The sequence below is a fragment of the Ambystoma mexicanum genome, chromosome 2p (assembly GCF_040938575.1).
Source record: "Ambystoma mexicanum isolate Mex_15411 chromosome 2p, UKY_AmexF1_1, whole genome shotgun sequence".
Lineage (NCBI taxonomy): Eukaryota > Metazoa > Chordata > Amphibia > Caudata > Ambystomatidae > Ambystoma > Ambystoma mexicanum.
In genome coordinates this window covers 744,920,731-744,944,537 of record NC_090923.1, presented here as the reverse complement: position 1 = coordinate 744,944,537, position 23,807 = coordinate 744,920,731, and the positions used below count along the sequence as shown (strand labels likewise).

Here is a 23,807-nt window from a genome sequence, read left to right as displayed (position 1 = left end):
ATTATGGACCGGGGGCAACCAGCAGAAGGCCCTTTCAAGGGTTTGCGCGATGGGTGAGCGTACCCATCCCGGGTCCAATCCCTTCATCATCCCTCAGGCATGAACCAGAAGGTCCCCCATTCCTCGAATTGGGAGTCCCCTGAAGCAAGCAGGATGAAAGTTTGCAAAAGGGCAGTTAGAAAACCCATGAGGTTTCAGTAAGCTCGAACTCCGATCCTGCTTATCCTGCTTCCCAGGCGCTTGTTCTGCCAATGTCCATCTTCTGCATATTGTCATTTCCATTGTTAATCCCACCTCGCTGGCGTGGAAAGGGGGGCATATGTGGCAGGCCATACTGACCATTCAAGTTTTAAGGCACACGTCTTCTACTGCCGAGCCCCCATTGCCTCCAGCCTCTCCATTGCGAAAGTGTGGCAGTTGAGGGAGCAAACAGCTGGAGGCAGGATGCTGCTGTTCTGGGGTTCCTCTAACTAAATAAGCTACCTGTTCTTGCTCTGCTCTGCCCCTTGTTCCTTCGCCCATCACAACACTGGGTGAAATTCCTAATCTAACTTCAATCCTAAAGTATTTGGTTAAAGTGATGAATGGTGCTCAGAAATCAATTAGGAATAAATATTGTTTGAAAAAGGCTGCATATTCTACCGATATTATCACTGGATACCAGAAAAGGCATACTGCAAAATCGTGTGATGCAGTAAAATGACAGCAATGGGTCTAAAAGCCAGAAAATGTACTCCTGCTTGTCGTTTCAATTAATCATTTAATTGCACTGGTTTTTCAGACACATGTTTAAAATGGGTGGGATTGAGTAAAATGTCACGTCATCCACTAGGAGGTAATCGAGAATATGTTCTTAGGCGTCTTGAAACAAGATTATTTGCTAGATTCAACACCTCATTTCTAAAAACACCTAATGCATTAAACATTTTGTACCTTCGATTCTTTGCTATAATCATGACACTGAGAGATTTGCAGTTTAACTGCACTTTATTGGATATACATTACAGGATATATTCATATAAAGTTGTAATAATGCAAACACGATTTTAGCAATTGTCTTTAATTAGACAAAAATTTGATAAATCGGTCGGTAGGATAACTCAGGGGCAACGCCTTTGTCTTCGAAGCAATACTATGCAGATTAACACAGGTTTGAATCTCGGTCCCTGGCTTAGAGACTGGTCTTCAGTATTAAGTGTGTAATAAAAGATTAATTAATTTGACTTCAAGTACGGAATTATGCAGAGATAACGGCACTAAAATATGTGTTATCACACATAACCGTTATGGCTGTTACATAAAATTATGTTATTATTCGAATTTTCGGCATTATTGTTAGTTTTCCCCATCGTATAATAGTGCATTTGTCGTTTATTAACTACTTCCAGAATTCCAGAATTATTTTGCCACTCTATGGGCCTCATTACACGGATGGCGGTAAGGGATTACTGGCACCGGTAAGGGCACCGGTGCCAGTAATCCCTTACCGCCCTACTACGAGGTCCCTTTGCTGGTCCCTACCTTAATGGCTGGTTTTACCATAATTGCTGCCTACCCCGAAGGGCCAATGGTGAATGGGGAATTACCGCCCATCAACCTTGGAATGGGGCGGTAATTCCGCCATTCACCATGGCGGAATCAGTAAATTACCGGCGGCAACCATGGCGCTAATAGCGCCATGGTTACCGCTTTCCGTGTAATGAGGCCCTATGTGTTCTTATAACTAAGAAATATGCTTTTTTCTAAATATTGTGCTCTTTAAAAAAGGCTGAATAAAGATTTAAGTCTTTTTACACTTTCTATATACAAAGAAACTACAGAACAGCTGCTAGAATTATGGGCACTGTATGTACTGTATTTATATTTTTATTAAATAGGAGTCCTTTTTGCTGAACCATGATTAAGATGCAGGAGACATCAAAACGTTGGTTTTCTGTACATTTATTTTATACGTATGAAATAAAGATCATATACTTTATTGGTCTCAGTATGTGTTCATCTCACATATCGAAGAGTATCTTTTCGCTGGGAGTGCCCGCCTGTGCTCGACTTTCATTGTTGATCTGGTGTTCATGTTTAAAATGGATGTTTGTCACATCTGTCAGTGTGTACAGAGACGTTTCTTATGGACGAGCAAATGGGGCACGTGCCTCAAGCCCCCATCCTTTGGGGGGCCCACCTTATGCCCAACTGGGATGTTGTTGGTTGACACTGCTTGGGGTGTGGGGTGGTGGCACTTCATGGTGTGTGGCCAAGTTACGAGGCCAGAAAACATTTTGCATTCTTTATTTCTTTCTCTCATTTACATCATCATTTAGACACTGAAAAGAACATATGCTTTGCGCGTGCATGCCTGCAGGCACATTTGACACACAGAAAAAACAAGCTTTGGCAATGCCAACAGTTTGGGATTTCGTGTAGGCAATGGGAAAGACACTTGCCAGGCACTGCATAGTGCTATTGACTTGTCATTGATGGTAGCAGGTGCAAAACGGTGGTAGTACCTGGGCATTTAATAGCAGTGCCTGGCCAATGCCTAATACTTATACACAAGCCAAAGGACACACATAGTGCTTATAAATCGAGTGGCTGAAGGCAGACCTGGTTGACATTTTCAAATTAAGTCTTTAACTTTCAGAAGACTGCTTGGAAAAAACACTGGCATGCACTTTGGGAGCAACGTTTGATGGTAAGGATTGATTAAAGCGAGCTGAAAGAGTTCCCATAATTAGGTGTTTTGGGTGGGCAGGGACTGGAACTGGGAGTTAATTTCCATAGGGATTAGCATAGCCATGGACAGTCAATGGGTGGGCAAATAGCCAAACAACACCTTCAAGCTTTGTGTCCCTCCTCAGAGGCCAGTTCTCCCTATCTGTACGTTAATGCAATCATTTTGGCTTTTAGGTGGCAGATCTGCCCCCTAATAGGCCAAACTAATGAGATGACTCATTGCTCCCCTCTGACCGCGCAGCCCCTACCACATGGCAACCAATCAGTTTGATGATTTGACACGTACTGGTCACTGCAGGCCCTAGCGAGGGAAAACAGTCAGGAACTAGGTAGATATAAAAACAAGCATTGGCAATGCCAACAGTCTGGGGTTCTGTGTCGGCATAGGAAAGGCACTTTGCAGGCACTGCCACAGGGTTATTAACTGGCTATTGATGGAAGCTGGTGTCTAATAGCAGTGCCTGCAAATGCCTAATACTTATACACAAGACAAAACTGTTGGCTTTGCCAATGCTTGTTTTTAACAGGTCTTTAGTGAAGGACACGCATAGTGCTTATAAATCAAGTGGCTGAAGGCAGATCTGGTTAAGCCATTTTGTTACACCAGTAGCATATTTATTACTCCAATTAAGTCATTAAATCTCAGAAGACTGCTTTGCGAAAACACTTGCAGGTGCTTCGGAGTACAAAGTTTGATGGTAAGGTTTTATTAAAGCAAGGTAAAAGAGTTCCCATGAGGAGATGTCTTGGGCAGGAAGTTGCAGGAACAGGGAGGGAATGGCCATAGGGATTAGCATGGGCAGTCAATTGGTGGGTAAATAACCAAACAACATCTACACGTTTTTGTGTCCCTTCTCATTTGCCCTTTCTCCCTATCTGTACTCCAATGCAATAGATTTTGCTTATAGGTGGCACATACCATTCAGCAACCTAGAATATTTCGGCATAGCCTTTACTAACTATGCCGACGACACACAAATTCTCCTCCCTCTAACAGGTAACTATGAGCAAGACCTCAGCACCCTCCAAGAGACATATGCGCACATCCAGGCTTGGATGGCTGCCAATGGCCTATATCTAAATGGGGAAAACAGAAATCCTACTGGTGGGCCCCAAAGAATCCTTAAAAAACTAAACGACAAATACAGCTCCTTCAGCATTGAGAACACTGTTATTACAACCTCTGCTGCAGTGAAAACCCTTGGTGTCTACTTGGACTCCACCTTATCAATGGATAGGCAAGTCAGCGCCATATCATCATCAGCAGCACTTACCTCCGAAATCATAAATGCTGTGAAACCCCACCTGTCACCAAAGAACTGCTGCAACATCGCTAGAGCTACAATTGGTGCAAAGCTGGATTACTGTAACATCCTACTCCTAGGCACTTCCGCGAACAACATCAACAGACTGCAAATTGCACAAAACAGCGCTCTTAGAGCGGCACTCAGTATCCCCAGGAGAGAGCACATCTCCTAGGCAAGAAAAGATGCCCACTGGCTTCCGATCAAAGAATGCATAACATTCAAAGCCCTCACATTCACACACAGATATCTTGCACAGACCGCCCCACCCTACTTACCGGAAAGAATACACCAGGTTCCTGCCTACAGACCAAAGCGTGACCAATACTCACACCTATTCTCAGTCCCAGCATTCAACAGAGCGAATGCTAGCGGTACCAGCTTTGAAGTACTAGCCCCTAAAGCTTGGAACGCGCTTCTGCTCAGTTTAAGAAATGAAGAATCCCTCACAAGATTCAGAAAGGCACTAAAAACAAAGCTATTTAACTAAACCGCTACCATAATGCACTGTCTCCAACATTGTTCCTCTGTAACCTCGGACCACCCCTTCAACACTGTCATTGAATGTCTATAATTGCCTCTGTAACAACTGTCATAACATGCATTAAGTGAACATTCTGTAACTGCGCCACGATGCCTCCGGGCTGATGGGCGCTTTATAAATCCAAAGAAATAAATTACGAAACTAAAAAACAGTAATGATGATTGACATGGAGGTGCCTGTGTTGTCTGATGGCTCCACCCCTCCTTGCAGTGTGCCAATTATTTCTCACTGTTCGATCTGCCTTCCATGACTGCTGGGTCTGGCTGTGGGTGTGAAAGCGAGTGAGCGCACCTGCGTAAGCCTCTGAGCCAAGCAGCACAAGGGCCCACGCTTTGAGTGGCAGAAGTAGCTGGCTTCTATCCTGATTCCTGCCTGCCCTGGATCGGATGCTTCCCCTCCTCCTGTGCAGGAGGCACTCTGCAGCTGCTTGCTGAGGAAGCTGCTCTGCCCTCCCTCGCTGCGTGGTGTAGCAAGTGCCACCACTGTTACTGTTTGTCTGCCTCCCACGGTCAGCACTTTTACATTGCTGCCTACATCCTGCCTGCCACAGAAGGACAGCTAGCCAGGAGCCTGAGGACCTCTTCCTCGAGTCACTTGTCCTTGAGCCTTGCGGCGAAGGAGACAAATGGTCATCAAATTGGGGAAGGTATGTACATTCATTATCCATGCAAGGCAATCATAAGGGGAGTGCCAGTCAGAGGGGAAAACTGCCCCGGACCTCACAGGGAAGGGCGGTCTTGCTGGGTGGGAGTTCCTCATGTGTTGTGTTGTAGGTTATTATTTGCACATCACTTCTGGCCTCTGCGGTCCCAGTGACGAAGAATTGGGATGTGTGTCCTAGTGTCCACATTACTGAGTTTAGCACGCAGACACTTCAATTAACATCCTAGCTTCAGTACCTGATCAGCACAATGTTATTCTGGACCAATCTTTGCATCTCCCGGTGTCTAAAAGGGCAATTTTGTGGAATGCGATGTAAACTGTAGCTGCCAGCTGATGTGCTGTTGTGTGGTAATATTGTCCCGTCACTTCTAGGATTCTCTAATTTGGTCTCCACAGCCCCAAGGCCGGATTGTTATGCCTGCAGTGGCGTGCATGTTTGAGGGGGCCCTGTCACCATCTATTTCAAATATCTGCTTTTATACAGCTGGATAAGGGAGAGAGGTAGTAACAATTCAGCTTTTACATTACATTGGATTTGTAATAACCTGCTTAGAGTACTAAAAATATACACAAAGTTAAAGGAAAAGTAAATGGGTCGCTAAGCTCTGTAACCTGCAGGACACCCAATCAGAATCCCATCAGGGCCGACTCAGCCTTTCATCCTTTCAGAGGCAGATAAAATGGGTAACGTTTAGCTGAGCATCGTAACCACTGATTACCTAAGCACTAGGTTAAAGCGCCCAAAATAACTTGACTCATAGATTTAAATAATTGCTTATCTGAGGAAGAAATGCGGTAGTCAAATTGGGGAAGAGAGCCTGAGACGGGCATTGGCAGGTCCTCACTTTAGTGGAAAGTATTTCTGACATGGCAGCCTCCCTCCCAGAACCCCAGATTCTGCAAAGCACATAGTGAGGGGGCTCTTCCATCCACGGTGTCCGCAAATAAGTGTATGGTTTCAAAAAGCAGGGATGTATAGCCCATAAGCGCAACAATTCTGATAGCAACTGAGTATAGTTTTCTCATAGCATGCTGTACACTAGCTAAAATATATCTTTGTCTTCTACCTTTTTGTATGGCGCCTTGTACCACACATAGGCCAGAAAAATGCTATCTCAGTCAGATTCTGGGACACTTCAAAGCCATGGCACATTTCATTCAAAGTCATTATTGTCCGGGTGCAGAGGGCCGGGGAGGCTGTTCCATAGGAGGGAGCCAGTGGAGGTAGACCACCTACTTTCTGTTTGGGAAAACGCTTTACACACAAATAGTTGGTGCCAGAGGAACGTAGAGGGCTAGAGAGAGAGTATTAGTGAGATAAAGTTGAAGATAGTGTGGTCCCCGGTCCCAGACAGCCTTGCGGATTATGCAGATGGATTTGTATTTAATCTGTGCAGCAACCGGGTGCCAGTGAATACTTTTTAGGGCAGGAGAGATGCGGCCCCTGGGCTTGAGGCCAAGGATAAGTCTTGCTTTGCTGCCCTATTCTGGATTAGCTGGAGGGGTCGCAGAGTGGAAGAAAGTATATTTAGGAGAAGGCTATTGGCAATAGTCAAGCCTAGAAAGAACCAGGGTGCGGGTAACATTGAGCCTCTGGGGGAAAGTGAGAAAAGGGAGAATTCATTTGAGAAGAAGAGCTGAAAGAAAGACTTCTTGGCAATGTTCTCAGTGTGAGTGAAGAAGGACAGAGAGGAGTCGAAGATGACTTTACCAAAGCCCCCTTATAATTACCCTCTTCATCTCTTCTTCACTTTAATTTGTGCTTTCTTTGAGATGTATCTTTCATATTATGGGTCCCCTTAGACCATTGCCCTGTTTTTTATCAATCCCTGAGCATGACGTGTGTCACATTTCAGAATGTACACAGTGTGGAGAATTGCCATCTGGCAAGGGTGCAAAGCCCTGGTTTTATTGAATTTTGTGAATACATAAAATGGTACAGGAAATCACATCTCCAAAAGGATAATCTTCCCACCAGATTACCCTTTTTGGCAACTCCATGCCAGAATCATAGTATACTTGTACCCTGCTGCAACAGTAGCCTGATCAGCAGCGCCTGCTCTGCTTGTGACGTAGATCAGATTCAAAGGTCAGAAGATGCTCACTCGACAGCCACAGCGACAGCCAAGTTTCTGCTGCACAGGGGTGGCATTTAAGATCAAAACTATGATTATCATGACTAGCCTATGCTGGTGGCAGGGTAAACTCTAAATAAAGGTATGCCTGAGTTTAGTCATGGTGCATGGTACTACTTATATTCATGAAGAGAAAAAAAAGAGTCCTACGGTTAAAGACTCTCACGGCCGCTGCACACCACTGTACTGTTATCAGTCAAATGTTAGGTAACAACGTAAATATTAACTCCAATAATTTTCACATGTGATCATGTATTTAAATAGCACAGTAATTTTATTAAAAAACAAAATTTTGCATGAAAATTAAATATTCAGAAAGCAATTTTATATGGAACTTTAAGCGTTTCAGGTTAATAACCCTTCTTCAGGAGAAAAAATTCAATCACAGGTCCAGATTCTTCAATTTCATATCTACAAATCAAAAGTAGAGATCATTAGCGTATTGGTCTCATCTACATAGTCTCATTATTATACAGAGTATACAGAATGTACAGACTCCCATATTAAGGAGTGAACATTCACCTGGATTTATTGGATTATACTTTCCAAACAATCAGTGGACTTCTTATTAATTGTGGAGCAAAAGGCTGCTCTCAAGCACTGCGTGTCAGAAATAGCACACTAGAAAAATAGGTGGGTCATTAGATAATGCTATCCGGTATTATTCTATGTCTCAGTATTACGGCCTCCAGGGTGCTGCCAAACCTTATCTTTAAATCCAAGGTAAAATGGAGATTGGAAAACATCTTCCATGAGTGAATGCCTGCATCATGGCTAAAATGCCTCACTTGGGTCAAGCCAATGGATATGTTTATCTAGATTAAAGAAGAAGGGATGTCACCATCTGGTGTTGAATTCAAATATATATAAAACTTAGTGCAAACACTATGAATACACAAAGTTGTAAAACTCACTACCTTAGGTGTTAGAGATTTCTAATTATGAAACAATAGGCAGATGAAAGTTCTTACCCTAACAAAATATTTTATAGGGCAGCAGTAGTCCACAGTTTAATACTTGCATTTCTAAGAGGATGCCATCACTCATTTGCCCTATGAGGGTAGTCTGTTGGAGTAAAATCTGAGGCATTTATAATTAAAAATAGTTTATGGGTCCAGATGTTCAAGTTAAAAACAGGTTCTTCATAAAATCCTGTCGGAACGTCACAGTCCCTCTCTTTCCTTAGATTCATGAAAGCAACACTTCCATGTAAGAAACGCTTACCCCTCGCAGTGCAGGAGCCGGTGTTTCAAAAATGGCCGCCCTATGTGGTGCCTGACAGACACAGTGACGTCATCGCTTTCAAGCACGATGACGTAACATGTAAATATTGACAAGCACGAAAGCACGTTATGTTTATCAATGCCGTACCTCTATATTCCAATTTCTTAATCGTGAATTGAGGCTGGTATGTGAATAATGCTGATGCATTGAAAGTGTGGGTTGCGGGGGAGAAATCCCAAACCCCATGTTTTGATGCTCACCTCATGGCTTAAAGTTACTCATAACCCCAATGGGATTGTCAGTATTAGCATAACTGGGTCACATAAAGGTGACGAGAGGAAAATTTAAAATTTGACAGAGACACTTGAGAAACAAATATCTCCTTACCTGGGCAAATGTTGAGAGACAAAGACACACAATCTGGGGAAGAGTTACAGTGGCACCACGGTTATCAAGCCACTCAAAATACTATAGGTTAAATTGATGTCAAACTAGTCCTATAGAATTCAATGAAGATGTGTAGCAAATCCAGTTGCATGAATACAGCGTTAATATGTTCACACTCTTCTGGTGTAACAATCAAATACAATATGGTTCACAGTAGTGTAATATATTCACAATATATATGTATGCCCGTCAGAAGTACACCGGTGCACAGAGCCATAAAGAACCAATCCATAATCTCAGATAGGGGTCAACCATACGGTTTATATCATGAGCCAAATCAGTAGCATATATCAAGGGAAATTAACATGGAGTCAGTTAACTGAATGAATAGGAAGGCTCCAAAATAAAATTCCTCATTCATCCCATTTGGATGTAAAGAGTCCAATTTATCAATCCAAGTGAGTTCTCTTTGGGTTAGTCTCTTATTGATATCTCTGACTCTCTGTGATCTGGTCTCCACTTCCAGTATCGCAAGCCGTAATTGGGCTACCGAATGTTTCTGATCAGTAAAGTGTCTGACAACTGGTGACTTATTGTTGTGTGTGTGGATATTGGTTTTGTGTTTGTTCCACCTTTCTTTGGCACGTCCAGTGATCTGTCCCACTGTGATGCTGGAAATGCATCGGAGGGACAAGGCCTCCGTATCCTTGTCCTTTACTGCCTTTTTTTCGTGTGTTCTGTCGTGTTTTCCACACAGGAGTTCATGTGGGACTCCTGGCGGTGCAGCTCACTCTCTTTTGGTTTGGTGAACAGACCCATGGGATACCCTTACGGCACCCATGGGTGGGGGTACAAACCTGTGCCCCTAGTGTATGTTTTTGTGTATGTTTTTGGGCACCTGTGGGTGGCCCGCAGAGCAGAGTATGGGCTGGTGGCAGCTCCATGCTGAATTTGACAGGTGCTCTGAGTATCCTCCATTTTGGGATACCCAGGCCCTGCCACTGGAATCAGTTGATTCCTTATAGAAAACAAGATGGCCCCTGTGGCCTCTTGCTTTCTATTGCCTGTTACCTTGTTTTCCCAAAGTCCTGGGAAGCCCTGACTCCGTCCATTCCCCCTGACTGGCTGTTGGGTGGAAGTTCCATATATGGTGTTGTTGTGAAGTCCAGTCCAGACTGGCTGGAGCCTTCCCAGTGACTGTATGTTGTGGTTACGCCCTGTGGGTGCGACCTGGGTGAATGGAGTGTGTGACCAATATGCACTTCTTGTTGTGGCTGTCTGGTTTCTGGTATGAGAGACAAAGACTGAGACAGCCCTGCCCGAAACTGGCCTGAATGAAGTGTGTAGTGTTGAATGGCTGGGTACTTGTCCCAATCCACATTCCTTGTTGTGAGTGTCTGAGAGGGAGGAGGATGGCCTGAATGCACTGTGTGCCTGATTGGCTGACGGACTGCATGAATGCCCTTCTGTATGATTGGCTGCTGCGTGTGACCCAGCAGTGTGGATGAGAGACCAGGATAGTATATCTGGGGACCTCTCACCACCTCGACGCCCAATGGGAAGAAGAAGACTTGCTGTTGCATTTGCTTTGACCTGATCTGAAAGCTGCCAAATTCGTCGAAGACTGATCCGAGAGAGGACCTGGTAAGGCGCCCTCTTCCCGTGCTCCGAGGGACCATCGAGCACCGCTAACCTTCGCCGAAACTCCCTGGAAGTCAGACCCTCAAAAGGCTGCTGACCCGAGACAGGATTGCCGAGGAGAACGAAGCAAAGCACCCGAACTTCCCCACTGCCGAAGTCTATTGCCATCGACCAGGGTTTGCAGGTTTGTGTAACCGCTGGAGGCCCGTCGAAGTTGTGTTGCCCAGATGTGGGCACCACTTGACGCCGTACTGCCGACAACCGGAGCCGCCCGCTCCTTTGCCTTAGAACATTTGAATCGAAGGACTCCCTTGTCTGCAACGTGGACCGATTTGTCCCGCCGGAGAAAGTCGAGGATGACCAACGCGCAGAGGAGAAGCCGCCGGTGGGTTTCCCGCCAACTGGAGGACACAAGGACTTTGACCACTCGACGCCCTTGTTGGGCCACAGTTCTTCTGAAACTCTTTGCGGTACTGAACAATCCATCGCCGAGGTGCCCCGCACACCTCATCCTCCCAGGTTGTCGCTGACGAGCACCGCCTGGATCGACGCCGTGGTCTCGGCACCCTTGAACTTCTCATTGCCGCCGTTGACGACAAGTTCACCATCTTCGACGCCCCTCGATGATCCGTGGCTGCTGCTTTAAAGGGATCACTCAAGAAGGATCCTTCGACGCGTCTTCGAAGAACTCTACTCCACCAGGTACATTGGGGGGGGGGGGAACATTATAGGAGGAAATAAGACTATTGAACAATATATGGACTGGGCTTGTACTATATATCTTTATTTTACAGGCTGCCCAGGTGGGGGAATCTCCACACAGAACTGTGACTATCGGTAGGGGGCCAGTATTCTGCCTATTGTTTCAACCATCTTGATTTCCCTCCTATCTCTATTGCTGGTTTCCTCGTTATTGATCTGTGTGACATTTTAACCGTACAGTTGATGCACTTTTAATGAGATTTGATAACATTGGTGGTACCACTTTAGAATTGTATATATTTATCATTGTGGAATTCTGAGTACAAAGTGCGTTATTGTGATCATGTACATACCGTTGAATATTAATTATATAAAGACTGTGTTTTCAGTAATACAGTGTGTGGACATTCCTTTGTGGGGGTTTGGGGACTACACTGTACTTAAGAACCAGCCCGCATCACCTCCTGAGAAGCTTGGCCTTGATTGATCGTCCATTGCTACCACAATAGAGAATCTTGGCTGGGGTTCTCTGTGCCTCTCCTCTTCCATATAGAGAGCGGAAGTACAGTCACCCCCCCACCAGTATCTTTACACCCACATAGAAGATTCCACAGGGACAGCTTAGTCCATAGATCATGCAGCTGGTGTCGCAGGTTGCAAAATCCCTGAGTTTAATCTGTGAGCCTGAATGGGGGTGTCTTAGATAAGTGCTCTTCATAATGTTGTTGCAATTGTTGCAACTCAAACACGGAAAGGTGCTGTTCTTTCATTTGTTTAAGGCTAGTTGTTTGGATTTTGATGGTTTATCTGCTTTGACCAACTGGTCGCAGACATTTCTGCCCCTCTTGTAGGCAATCATGGGCAACTTCGGAATAGTTTGCTCATCTGAGGATAAAGTTGTATTAATCTCCAATTTTTCTTCAATAATCTCATCATGTGATGGCTTTGGCGCGAGTACAGAAATGGTGTGTCTACACTCTTGTGTTTAGGGATCAGAAGATCATCACATGTCCGTTGTTGAGCTTTTTGTCTTGCTATCCGGACTATTTCCTGGGGATAACCCCTTTGGTGGCTCACATTCCAATTCAAAGGTAGTCTCAGCCGAGATAATTCTTCTCAGTCTTAAAAATTGACTGTAGAGTAAGTCGGTCTTCTTGCGATACATGTTTGTCACTACACCATTCCCTAATATTTTAATCTCAACATCAAGGTAATGTAGTTTGGGGTTGCCAATTTCCATTGTAAATTGGATGTGTGGAGTATTGTGTTGAGAAACTGTAAGAATTCAGGTAGTTTATCTATGTTGCCCTTCCATATTGAGAAGATGTCATCCATGTACCTCTTCCATATCACATGTTTAGCTGACCAGCATTCATGTTGTAGTACATGTGAACATTCCAGGTGGTGTATGAATATATTGGGATATCCAGGGGCCATGACTGACCCCATAGATGTGCCAAATGCTTGCAGGTAGAACTGGGTGTTATATGGAAAGAAGTTACTGTGAAGAATAATGTTGGCCAATTCTAGGGCAAATACTTATGCTGTTTGGCAATGTTCTTCCTGTAGGAGAACTCACTCTAGTGCTTACATGCCTTCCAAGTGTGGATTGAAGTATATAGGCTCTGTATGTCAAAGGAGATAAGGATGCAGTTGTCTGGCAATGGGCCTGGTTCTCCAAAACATTTGAGGACATGGGATGTGTCTCGCGGTTATGTAGATGTCTTTTGTACAATTGGTTGCAGAATTCTATCCAGATACATTTCCAGAGAATCAAAAATACTATCAGTCCCAGCTACTATTAGTCTGAGTGGAGGATTCTTGAGATTTCTGTGGATCTTAGGGAGACCATAGAACACTGGGGTGGTAAGGAATTTCTTATGAAGAAATGGTCACGTTTTACTGTTAATCCATTTGTTGTCCAAAGCCTTATCAAGTACATTCTTAATGAGGGTACCTATCCTAGGAGTGGGGTCAGCATCTATCTTGAAATAGGTATCCATGTCATTGAGCAACTCCATACATCAGTTGTTATAATATATAGTCCATTATGACAAGTATGCCACCTTTATCCACAGGTTTAAGTGTTTAAGTGTTAATCTGTTATCATGTGCAAAGTTTTTTATGATTTGACTTCGTTTTTTATGGATATTGTAATGAGAGATTTTATTGTATTTGATGCCTTTAAGATCTGATAGCATCTTTTTTTCAAAGATGTTTAAAGCCACGTTATTGATCTGGGGATCAAAGGTGCTCTTAGGTCTCATTTCAATATAGTAAAATGTAACAGACGGTTCTTCACGTGGGGGTTGTAAATCGAAGATACATTTGACCATTTTGAAATGAGATGCTATCGGTGTGCTGGGGGGTTGGTGGTGGGAGGGGGGATAGTGTGCTGGGGAGTTGGAGGTGGGAGGGGCAGGGGGATAGTCTGCTGGCGAGTTCGTGGTGGGAAGGGGCAGGGGATAGAGTGCTGGGGAGTTGGTGGTGGGAGGAGGGATTGTTGGAGTACTTCATTTCATAAAAACCATACAAATTCTCCAATGCGAGGACATTCATGATTGTGTCTTTGCCGTGTTTATTGATTAGCGTGGTGTCACACAGTGGTGCATGGCTTTTGCTATGTAAAAGTGTCAAAAGAAATTGTCTGACAGTCCCTGGCGTGACATTCTCCCATCCCTCATGTCATCTCTGGCAATGCGTGCATTTGCCTCTTCAACAGGCGCCTCATCCTCACCCTCGGGGTGGCATGTCCACGTCAGAAGGTAGCAGAACATTTCTCTTCAGGCAGATATTGTGCAACATTGCAGACACAAGCACAATTATTCTGACTTTCTTTGGAGCGTACATCAGGGCTCCACCGGTTCGGTCGAGGCAGTGGAAACTTGCCTTCAGGAGGCCAAAGGTACGCTCAGTGCACACACGGGTGCAGCTGTGAGCATGGTTGTAGGCATTCTCTTCAGGTGCTTGTGGATCATGATCAGGGGTCCTTAGCCAGGGCAGCTGTGGGTATCCAGAGTCACCTGCATGGGTGGAGGCACAGGCATTAGTCATGGTGTAAAGGTGTGGGGGTGGATTTACAATATCAGTTCAATGGACTACTTGTGCATGCAGATGGGCCTTAATTTCATGGCATGTGTCTATTCTATGTCTGTGCATGCAGTGTCACTTGTGCCATGCATTGTTTGTGCTTCACATGCACCCTGTTTCATGCAGCATATGTTACATATGGTGTCTGCTGGTGACATGTGCTGTGGACATGGTGGCTGTCATGTGGCTGTGTCTTTGCACCATGCATGCGGCATGCTGGGTTCACCATGGACTCTCCCTGGGTGTCTGGTGGCGATGGGTGGGAATTGTGGGCTAGCCGCACATAGGTGCAGGGCTGTAGTACTGGCAGGGATGTAGTACTGTGTGGCAATTTGGACATGTGTCTGCATTGCTTTGGTGTGTGCATGTTGCATTGTAGTACCTGAAGTCATGTTGTTGTATTTGATTGATACTGGATGTGTACTACTGCTTCTCCGTGCAGCTAATTCTGACATGTGCATACTCCCTGGTCTGTACTGTGACGTTGCTGCGGGATTTGGTAAAGTGCGTATTTCACATTTACTTGTCATGCCATCCTTTGTGTGGTCACTCACACCAGCCTTCCTCCTTGGGCATTTTACCCGCAGCACATGTGTGCTAGCTTTCCTACTCACCCACCATCCAAGTCCATTGTCCTCTGTGTCTCTCCATGTATCCTGGCAGTGTGCTGTTCGGTAGGACCATGGCATTGTTGGTGGAACCAGTGTAGCCAGCACAGGAGTGGGTGATGATGAGGTTGGGGTCAAAGGTCACTTGCACATTCAGGAAGTGGTAGTGCTTGCAGGTTCGGTACACTGCTTCGTTGACCTGGGGGGCCACCAGCGCAACATGGGTACAGTCCAGTGCAGCTATCACATTTGGCATTTGAGCAATGGCATAGAACAATGCCTTCATGGCATTGACCTGTGCTGGGGTGGTGGCCAGTGACATGTGACATTGCACTTGCCACAGGAGGGCTTCAAGCACCTGGGCCAGCACTGCACTGAACGTGGGCTGTGCCATGCCATGCATCATACCCATGGAGTGCTGGAAGGTGCCAGTTTGAAGGAATTGTAGGACGGAAACTAGTTTCAGCTGTGGGGGCACAGCGCTCCAAATGTTGATCGTGCTCCCTATGTCATCCTGTACTGTGTTGAGCAGCTCTGTTATGCTCTCCCTGTTGAGGTGGTACAGGGTGACCAACTGGCTGTCAGGTGAGGGCGTGACCCTGGGGATTATGTCATGCCTTGCTTGGGCTCTCCTCCTCCTCCTGCCCACCCCCCCTGTACTCCCTGTCTCCTGTCCTGGTTGTCCAGCCTCGCTACTTCGAAGTGTAGCATGCGCAGCTGCCTGTCCCAGCTCACAATGGCTAGTGGCAGCATGGCGTTGGAAACAGTGTTTAGGGGAGGAGTGTGCCTTATGTAAACCTCTGGAATGTATTTGGATCACCTATGGCTACATTTCAGGCACCTGTGTTCATTTACCTCCAGCTACAAGCAGCAGGTAACTGCACCGTGTTTTTGGCGGTATTAGCACCAGTTTTCGGTGCTAATAGCGCCGGACAAGGGGTTGCGATGCGCCCGTGTTTGCACCTTGTGTGGCTGGCTGTGATAGCGCTGGCTGTAATAGCACCGGATATAATTCGCGCGGCTGTAATTGCGCTGGCTGATTTTACGGTCAGCGGTATTTGTGCCTGCTCATGATCCAGCGGAGCGATATTGTCAGCACTAATTTCGTTACTGCCACTTTCAAGGGTTACCACCGGACTTGTGATGAGGCCCTATGTTGATGAGACCAATAAACTAATGAACTCGACTTTTGATTTGTAGATATGAAATTGAAGAATCTGGACCTATGATTTAATTTTGCTCCTGGAGAAGGGTTTGAACCCGAAACGCTCTGTAAAAAAAATGGCTTTCTGAATTTTTAATTATCATGCTTAAAAAATGTTTGATTAAAATTACTGCTATTTAAATACATGATCACATGTGAAGATTATTGGAGTTGTTAATATTTACATTGTTACCTAACAATTGACTGATAACAGTACAGTGGTGTGCAGGGGGCTCTTTTCTTTCTCTTTATATATTAATCAGCCTTGTGCCAGGGCTGTTTGTTTCCTCGTTGCACCATGTGCAAACACAAGAGATATAATACATCCATGAAGAGATATACTACTTCGAAACTGGTGTGCATCTCTAGAGAATAAGTAGATTTTTTACTACTTATATTCATGGCCACCACATCCTAATTGATATTGCCCATGCATCAGCTCCTGTGAGTCAGCTCTGCTGTGGAAGGTTATGTGCATTCTGGTCGGCCGGGTGGAGGCTTCCAAATGGCAGGACATGAACCTGGAAGACTGCATCTCTTCTTTGATCTCTTTGTGATGGCAGGTAACACCCTACTTCAGAGGCAGCTGTCCTGGCCCAGGCATCAAAGGAGCACACCCATTCAAAAGGAGTGGCCTCACACCAGGGTGTTGCATCTCTAAGGGCCTTTGTTCTTACTGGGAAGAGAAGGTGGCGGGTTTAGAGGAGGCAGGACACTGCTTGCATCTTTCCGTCTCTTTTTCTCTTTCCTGTCCCCTCCACGACCTCTGGAGCAAAGCACTTTGGGTGTGACATCAGAAGGGCAAAGTCCACTCTGTTCAAGAACAGGGATTGTACCAATAGGTCAGGCTAGCTTTAGTCAAATTATTTTTGCCTTTAAAAGAAGGGGTCTCCCACCCCTTCTTTAGCTTCTCTCAGATCCTCTTGGATCCTCTGAAGACAGGAAGATTCACCTGAGAAGAACTCACTGGACTTCCTTTGGGAAAGTTGTGCTTTCCAAAGCCCTCAGCCTGACGTGAAGAAGGAGCCGTCCAAGGCGGAAGGAAGGTCTGCCCCTGACCCACTGCCAGGGCATTACAGGGGTGACCTTTGCAGTGGACCAGGACCTACCACTCTGCGCCAGAATCCCCATAGCTGGGAGAGCAGACCCTGAGCATAACCATCCTGTCTTTGAGTCCCTATGAGCAGGCTTCACAGCAGCTGGAGGGCCAGACCAGCTGAAGCTCTCTGTTCTACCAAACTTGATGCTCTGTGTTTATTGCACCGTGAACAAGAGGGAAGGTGCCAGCACTGGATTTTGCGCTCCTTCACCAAATTGGACTATTGCTTGCACTTCGAACCAGCTTGATGCTGCCTCGTGCCGTATCTAAGCCTGCCACCTGCTAGGCTGGAATCACCTGCTCGATGCCGGGACCCAATCCAAATCACTGGTGAGTCATGGGCTGACTCTGACCAGGGGTTACAGCCATTGCTCAGCCCATTTAGCCCTTCAACGGCCGCTTTATCGACCTGCATATTGATGCCCCCAAAATCACCCCTTCGATGACCTTTGCCCACCGACTTGAACCGCTGGAGCATCACTCAACGACCCCTCCCAGCGGCTAGAGCCCGATTCGGCCTGGTTCAACTGCGAACATCCTGTGACCACTCTGATCTGCGCCATTGAGAGCACCCCATTTGCTGCATAGAGCAACCGAATTCGCCCCTACTCAGCGCCCACCAAGAACTGAATCCAGGTATTGTTGACCCTGAACTGCCTCCTTGGTCCCCTTGGTCCCTAGACACTGGTCAGGTCACAATCACACCTGTTTTCAACATCGCTATATCCTTTATGTGGCTAGTAATTCTCCTACCACCCATGGAACCACGTTCAGAATGCTAGTTTCTTCTTACATCTTCTCTGTTCTTCCTTCGGGGTGGGTTTTTGTACAGTATTTTCTATGTGTTCTATTACAGGTGGTGTGTTTAATTAAAGTATATACAATTTTTATAGAACCTTGATTGGACATGCCCTATATTTTGGACTGTGATCTTCTGTTGTTTGGGTCACTACTGGTTCCCCTTCACACCCCGCTTAAGTGCATAGCCTTCCCTCAGCTCACGTTACCACAAAAGGCGAAGGAGGTATATCTCTTAACTGTCCCTGTTTTACCTTTATGATTAAAGCCAGATTTAATTTGGCTCTGTTAAACATTGAGTCTAGAATATTTCAAGAGATAGAATTTACTGACACAATTAATGATTTTGCAATATATAGTTTAATCTTGGCAGTGTTTCAGGCACATCTGCCTTGGGCAGTAGAAAGCATATCCTTACTGTGTGCTTCTCATCTCATTCTTTCTATGATTACTTTGTGGGCATGACCTGAAATGCTAAGTGAATTTTGATGTTTGTTACATGCCTTTTTGTTTTCTCTGCTGCCTAGTTTGTAATTTATTTCCAAGGGCATGTACTTTGGGCACATCCATACAGATAAAAATGGTCAGGTTGAACTGTTAGGTTATCATTTTATTAAATACAATACTTGCATAAAAATAATTTTCCTTTATTTTTTTTCAAAATTAATATATTATTCAAAAAACAAACTGAAAATGTCTTCAATAGAACACCCTCTTGGGGATACAGGTCAGAGGGATGTGTAATGTTTATACTTTATTAACTAGATAATCCATTTAAAACCTAGACGAGTTTCTGTTGAATTTGACTCAAGCTACGTAATCCCTTTATTTTTATTTTGCAGATTGGGACTGGGGCGTGGGTTTCAGGGGAGGGTGGTGACAGGGGTTTCATGCGGGGTGGGAGGCGGACATGGGTTTCAGGGGGGGGGGCAAGGCAGTCAGTGCCCAAGGCACAGGGTTTGGAACGGAGGATAGCACAGGGGCAACACGCTGGTCTTGGAAGCAATTGGTTCCAATCCATGATCCGCGCTTAGAAACCATACTCAGGTGCGGTATTAGGCGTGTTATAAAAAAATCAATTAAATAAATAAATAAGGCCCTAGAAACTGTTAAAATGGCCCTGAGTATGTATACCATTGTTTACTTGATCAGTTAATGTAATTACTGTGTTTGGTTTTACATTCCAGTCAGGGCCTGCTATTGGCAGTAAGGTCACTTGTTGTTTCTCTGTGATTTATTGAAGAGAATCTTAGGTGAACACCCCAACACGTAACTGTAGAAGGAATAACTTTATTAGAAAGTCCCTGCTGTGCAGTCTTTCACCACTCTAAGCCAAAGCAGCACAGCAGCATTCTCATGGCATTCTAGGAAATGTCATGTCATTCTAAGTGATGTCAATAAGATGTCATCATAACATCTCCCCCATTACTTCCCAAAGGATACTTGCAGGAATGTGGGGAGAGGGAGAGTTAATGAAGAAAGGGAAAAGAAGACAAGGGAAACAGATAAAGGGAAGGGCTACTAACTAATGCATTCATGTCTGTGCATCGGCCTGTTGCAACATTTCTCAGTTCATGGAACAGACTTCCTGTGTGCAGGTTAGTACGCCTCTATGGCCTCTTCATGGAAGCCCAGCTGGGATCCACTTTCACCACATCATTGGATGACCACAGGTCAGCGCTCTCAAGGGTGGCTGTGTTCATTGCCTTAGACGCTAGACGCCATGGAGGAGGACATTTTCAAATGCTCTTGGGGACATCTCTGGGCTCCACTGGCAGTTCCTTTGCTGCCTTCCTCTGGTCATGGTAGGCATAGTAAGTGCAATGTTTTCACGTAGCTCTGACCAGTATGGCTTCCATGTCTATTTTCTCACTTCATATCCCTTGGGCGGCCAGGATGGATCTAGCCAACTGGTAGCTTTTCTTTTCGGTATCAGCACAAACCACTCTTAACAATTCTAACTGTAAGCTGCCTTTGAGGAATCTGTTCATGTTCTTGACAAGACCATTCCCAGTAAGGTGATATTATAGTCCTTTAAACTTTATAAAAGCCCACATTTCACTATATTGAAACTGGACCCAGTTGTCTGTTATTAATTCATCAGGGAACCCTTCAACGTCAGAAATGGTGGCGAGAAACGTGATTACATTGTATGAGGTGACCTCTCTCCCCATGACACACCATGTCACCCAATTCGATGCATAATCTATTAGGACAATGATTAACAATTTAGATGACCCTATGGTTTGAAATGGACCCACAATTCCATTGCGACCTTAGTGCACAGTTTGCTTGGAACTTCCACTACCTGAACAGATTGGCACACAAAGACTTCGGGGTCTGCAATCTGGAAGAGCATAATCTTAAAATGTTGATCTCTAGAACTATTAGCTCCTCTTAATTAGTAGACCTCTCTTCCTCTTAATTAGTAAAATTATGACAATCCCACACGAAAAAGCCCAACAATAAATCTTCAGTAAAACACAACCAATTGAGTAATACAATCTGGCAGTAAGACGGTCACAAGCTTTGCTGAAAATTCCAAAGCAGATGTTTTCATGCCAAAATTGAAAGGGGAAAGGAAACCTTCTTTTAAAGTCGGGTTCTGTTGACGCACAATAGCAAATCTGAGGTTTTCAAATGTTCAGGGAACCCTGCACACCCCCAACAAACGGCAGTCTTATATCACTCCCAAGAGCCAACAAGAAAGATGTTGAAGTCCTATTTGGATAAAATACAGCATGTTCAGTTCACTATTTAAGATACAACCAAACCCGAAATTAACATGGCGTCCCAAATCCAGAAAACACAAGCTTCACTGAAACAATTTAACCATTGATCCCAGAGAGAAGATTTGGAGACTGATCAAAACCATGAAAGCACCAGGGGCACAAATGTAACTCTACCAACCCTAATTAAAGGGTTCCATGTGATAATGCTGCCTGGAAAATGTCGCCAGGCAGGCGGCTTTTTTACCTGACCCCTAAAATACTTGCCCCAAATATTATAGGAGGGTTATAATTTTATATTATAAACTCCCATCGTAGAATATTTGGGGAAAGTGTTTGATTTTAAGGAGGGAGTCATTTTTGGGGAAAATGTCGACACCTGGTGGACATTTCCCAGGTGACTTTATCACTGGACACTAATAAAAGTCTGTATAAGCACTTTGCCTACTCCCATAGTTGGAACTGTTTAATCCTCCATCACCTAGGGTAGAAACCGTCTCTCATTACGTCATGCCTCAACCGCCCCTATCCTGAAGAAGACCAATGAATCTTGAACATTATCACCCAATTCTTAATATTTCCTCTTTGGCTAATTTCCTTGAAAAACTCACCAAGTCCCAGCTCTCTGACCTTAGCGAATCTCACCACCTCTTTGATGACCATCAGGCTCCAGGATTCTTTTAGACAGATCCTCATTTCTATGAAAGAAATCTTGTGATCACTGGTGGTAGCCACCTGATAGTTCTTATACTTCTTGACATGTCAGCAACCTATCATATGGTGGGTTGTGAATTCTGTTAGAAATAATCCAATCCAAAATGAGCTTTGACGAACCAGTCTTACACAGGCTGCAACCCTTCCCGGGTCATCAATACACTTCGGTGAATTTGGGCAATTGGAGGTCAGCCCCATGAGGCCTTAGGGATAGTGTGGCCCTTGCATGCTAACAGATCAGTAATTGTCTCAAAGCACTGTGACTGGACTGATTCCTGAAAGTTAATTAGAAAGATAAAGATGTATAAAGGTGTAAATGTCTGAAATGTATATGTGTATATGATTAACATGTACAGCTATTTCCTTGTAACTAAGGTCCCCACAAGTAACAGAGCCTCGATGCCCAAGGGCTGTTTGTGCGCTACACAAAGGCAATAAATAAATAAATAAATAAATAAATAAATAAATAAATAAATAAATAAATAAATAAATAGTGCAGGAGTAGACAACCTATGCCGCAACACAAATAACACTGAAATTCACTATTTTAACATGGAAGTCCCCAACAGCCTCCTTTTTCAGGGTTTTTGGTCCTGATCCACTTAAAGTCTAGTCTGTCAGGAACCTAAGAGTCCTCTTTAACAACACCATGCCGTCTTGAAGCGGTGGGCACATTTCCAACTTCATATGCCTGGAGAAATCTGCCCATATCTTGAAATGACTCAACAAATAAACATTACAAGAGCCCTGGTAATATTTAAATTAGACTATTATAATGGCTAAATAAATTCCATATCCAACAACTACAACCAGGGCAAACCCAAGCAGCAAGAATGACCTTAGGCCACAATGCACGGGACTCTGTCACTTCAGTCCTTCAGGCCTTGAAATGGCTACCCATTGAATCCATCATTCAAGCTAAAGTCTTAAGCCTGATCAATCACGTCTTCAATAACAAGGGGCGCAAATACGTGACACCGCATATTACCCAAAGAGGACACTCAGATGTGCAGACAATAACCTCCTGTCACTGCCCAAGATCAAAAGATTACACACGTAAGGCGAACCTTGGACTAAGGAGCACCAGCTATTGAAACAACCTACTAAAACGCTTCAGTACTCGCTCATTCAGAATATCTGTTGCTTCAATTCTTTAGAAGTAAAGAATACATGGTCCAGTTGTTCAGGTAATGTGGAAAGCAAGGCGCAAGCTAGCTCTTCTTTCAGCCCTAATATTCCAGACAGTCACTTTCAGAGGCTTTTTGCCATAAATACAGTGCATCTGAGAAGCAGAATACTTCTTCCCATTTTGATAAATTGAAATAAGAGTCGGTGTCCTCTAGCTTTTATTATTTTGATTTGGGCAAATGACACAGATATGACATGGGCCGTAAGCAATGCTGGTAAGGAAGAGACGCATACGTGATTAGCTGAGTGGAGGGGCCTTGGTACTCTCAGAACGTAATCTACAAGCTAACCTATATTATTATTTTCTACCACTTTCTTTAAATGGCATCATTATTATTATTTTGGACTGAATTTTCAAATATATAAATTGAATATGTTGCTTTTATCACACATTGTGATTGGGATGTTTGCTCATTCTTTTAGAATGTAACTTACCAGGCTGAATAAAACATGTTGCTTCTGCCCCTTTCAAACCGCACAACTTGTGCCTATTGCATGCCAACTTGGATTTATTTTTCACTGTAATCTTTTGTAAGAATTGAATATGATGTTTATATTCTATATTGACTCCGCAAATACGTGACACCCCATATCATCCAAAGAGGACACTCAGTTTTATTTCATTTTGACAGAAATTGTGGTGTGAGCTGTTTTAATGTGTTTGCTTAATGAAATGTGGCCATTGCATATAAAGAAACCTAGTCTGTAAGTCTAGATCAATTCAAATTTTCTATTTCAACTTGCAAATTCCAGACAGTGTTTCAATTCAAAACAAGCATTGGCAATGCCAATAGTTTTGGCATTACTGTTGTTCTTTACATTTTGCATTTATAGGCACCAGGGTGCAATGCAGAGAGTGCAACGTTTGAAAGGTGGATGCAATGAGGGGGGGTGGGGGGCAGGCGTGCAATAGAACGAGGAGAGGAACAGAGTAAGGGAGGAAGCCACTGATAGAGGGTGCCATCGCTGATGAGCAAGGGGAAATATGAGCGAGAAAGTGAGAAGGTAACAAATAAAGCGAGAGTGTGAGAGGAAGGATGAGAGGGG

At 44.4% G+C, this 23,807-nt stretch overlaps 1 long non-coding RNA gene across 1 annotated transcript in view; it reads left to right on the top strand.

The window, feature by feature from the left end:
- Window positions 1-4,974: 4,974 nt before the first annotated feature.
- The window catches only part of LOC138565927 (uncharacterized), an 83,456-nt gene continuing 64,623 nt past the window's right edge, over window positions 4,975-23,807 (top strand). Inside the window, exon 1 of the long non-coding RNA XR_011301711.1 lies at window positions 4,975-5,224. This is a non-coding gene — a long non-coding RNA (uncharacterized lncRNA). The remainder of the gene's footprint in view (window positions 5,225-23,807) is intronic.